At 45.6% G+C, this 3,042-nt stretch overlaps 2 long non-coding RNA genes across 2 annotated transcripts in view; one reads left to right on the forward strand and one right to left on the reverse strand.

Moving 5' to 3' along the window:
- The window catches only part of LOC116186258, a 106,478-nt gene that overhangs the window by 7,700 nt on the left and 95,736 nt on the right, over positions 1 to 3,042 (reverse strand). The window lies entirely within an intron of this gene.
- Positions 1 to 3,042, forward strand: part of LOC116186259 — a 12,183-nt gene that overhangs the window by 7,266 nt on the left and 1,875 nt on the right. The window lies entirely within an intron of this gene.

Genomic DNA, 3,042 nt, shown 5'->3' on the forward strand with positions numbered 1-3,042 from the left:
TCGATACAACCCTCCCTCTCTCTCTCTCTGACAACCGGAAAGGACGAGGGGCCGATGGTGCGAACGAGAGATATCCTGCACCGTCGTAATCGAACGTTCTCGTTCTCCCACTCGACGTCCTTTTAAAAACCACTAGGAGAGGGAAAACCGAAGGGGTGTACGGATACGATCATATCACGGTTGTGATCATGGAGTATCGCAGCAGAGGATTCAGGAAATGACTACGAGAAGAAGATGGATATGCGGTTAAAGCGTACTACTGCACCGAGCTCGTGCCTAATAACCATCCCCTTTCCGCTGGAAACCGCGGCTTGGCGCAAAGGAGATCGCGCGGATTTAGCCGTAGGACAAAGTGTACCGATCCACCCTTCGAGCATTCGTCCCCCTTCTTGTTTGGCGATGGATGGATGAAGGCGTTATCACTCTCGGAATGCTTCGAGGTGAAATTATTGCCAACCGTAATAATCCTGGAGAATTATGGTGTATTAGAGCCAGTAAAAGAGAAGGATTTTTCGAAGGGTGGTGCTTTGGATGGGTTTGGGACTTGTTGTTCATAAGGTGGAGAAAAAAACTTGGCAAAGTCTTGGTTAATTCTTGAACCAAGTTACTACTCGACCTTGATATTTACAACTTCGTCGGCACGATTATCCTTGTTCAGCCGGAAATGCTCTCTTAAACAAACGTTTCCCCTTTTTCAAACAGGCAAAGATCTTTCTTCTTCTTCTTTTTCTTTTTTTTTTTTTGTCTCTTTTTTTGACGAGATAGTGGGAATTACGGTCGTTTCAACCCGTCCTCGAGATTTGGGGGAATCTGAAAGGATTTATTAAGAAATCTGATTTGAGGAACGCGGGGAAACGCGGACGGCGGAACTATCTAAGACATCTACACGAGACTGATTTTCTTTATCGGCCAATTTCACGGTTTATGCTAATTCCGATGAATTGTAAGGCTCGTTATTTATTCTAATTTATGCTGATCGACCAGGGTTCAGAGATATTGTCTTGTGAATCGTGAGGAGGGGAGAAATGTGGCACAGGTAGACGCTTCCCCGACAACGCCGATCTGGTAAGCTCGAAAACGCCAGGTCCTAATCCCCTTGACGAGCCAAGGGCCCAGATAGTCTCGATGTGATCGAAGGGACGCCAACAAAGCACCTTCCGAGTCTATAAATCTCGCTGTGAAAACGGACGCGTCATCGACGAACGCTCGCTCGACGAGCTTTAATTTCATTCGAACCCGTGACTCGTAAACTCGTCGTTTGATCCCGGGGAACGAGTAAATCTACGAAAAAAAGATCTTTTTTTTACAAAGCGATGATAAATCATCGATCTGTTTTCCCTTTATGAATATTCGTGTAACGTCTTTGTGCTGTTCACGCCATTTACCAACTACCTCTGAAAGGGGCACGCACAAAGTCGCACGAAAAAGCGTAAAATTATCGCTTTTAAATAATTTTCCACGCCCGGCTCAAATCATCTAGACGGCGGTATCCGTGCGCAAACTGAAAGGATAGAGACGCTGAGAGCGGCGACTCCACCCTCCCCCCTCTCTCGGCTTCTCTACGAATCTCAGGCAAATGCATCAGAAAAACAAAGCGAATCGCGTGCGGCGGAAGGGGGAAAAAAATAAGTTAGAAACGAAAGGCTGTAGCGACGAAGACAGGCGAAATGAAAGAGCCCATTTCTCGCCAGAAACGTTTGCTCCCGCGTAAAACCATTATCGTCGACTTCAAATAGTCGCGAATCGCGATAGTTTCCGCCACGTTTCCAAACGTTCCCATCCGACGGTAGGTCGGTGCAAGATTCGCGCTAATGGCTCGGCGAACCAGCCGTTGCTCCCAGATAACTCGTAAATACAATTCGCGGCTTTTAATGGCGGATGGCACAAAGAGAGAGAGAGAGAAAGAGAGAGAGAGAGAGGGCCACGAACACGTCTCGTAACACGCGTTATAAAAGTCGCGGAGGCCCGTTCCAGGTCGGCGACCCGACGATTAATAACGATTTTTCGTGGCAGCCCCCACACCTTGGTCCGCTTCTGCTCGCATCCACGGTGCACAACGCGCTGAATGGCCGGGAAAGAATGAGAGTGCGGAAGGAGAAGGAGAAGGAGAAGGAGGAAAGGGGAGGCGGAGGGAGAGAAGGGGTCTTTTTTTCAGGGAAAGACCGCGAACGGAAGTTGCCAGGGGCGGCGCACCCTCGGTGGGTGGGCCTCCGGTTGAATTAAAATTGATGGATAAGGGCAGACGGGCCTCGCAATTTTCATCGAATTAACCTTCCTGCCGAGCCGTATTACTCGTCGCGCGAGTCTTGTTGCCGCCTGTTCACGCGCGGCCCCAGGATTCGTCTTTGATCGAGTATTCGCCCATCCTCCCCAACCTATTTTTGTAACGAGCTAGGTTTTAATACGACGTCGTGAGATCGTCGATTCTTCGCCAGTAAGTAATTAATTTATGGCACGTTACCTGTACCGGGTGCCGATCTGCTATTTGTTTTCATATGGACGGGTAACCGAGAGTTAATGGATCGAGTTTATTGGAACACGTTCCGAGAATTTCGTCGAAATATTTCGTCGAGTTTATTTGTCCGATGAAATAGGCGTAATAATTTTTATTTTTATTCATTCAGTTGTTTTTTAATCGCTTTATAGAACGGATTATCGAAATTTAAAGAGGAATAGTAAGTATTCGAGAGGATTGTAAGCAATGATAAAAGAAATTGTAATTATTCGTTATCCCAACTCTGTAGTTATTTCAAACTGAATTCAGCAAGTTTTGAAAAGGGCCTTTGGGAGATTGGTCTCTTTGCGTAGTCGCTTCGTTTCTTCCGTTGGCCAAAGCTTAACGAGAAAAATTTCTGCTTTTTTCGTTTAACGTTTTATAACCCCTGGTGTATTTATAGCGACCTAAATAAAACTATTTTATACCATTTGAATGTCAATAAGAATCCAGAACGAAATCTAGAACGTGAAAACATTCTAGAATTAAAAGTTTCTCAACGTAACAAGAGTAACTTTTTTTTTTCTTTTTTTTTTTTTTTTTTTTTT

This window comes from Apis dorsata, unplaced genomic scaffold, assembly GCF_000469605.1.
Source record: "Apis dorsata unplaced genomic scaffold, Apis dorsata 1.3 scaffold_527, whole genome shotgun sequence".
Classification (NCBI taxonomy): domain Eukaryota; kingdom Metazoa; phylum Arthropoda; class Insecta; order Hymenoptera; family Apidae; genus Apis; species Apis dorsata.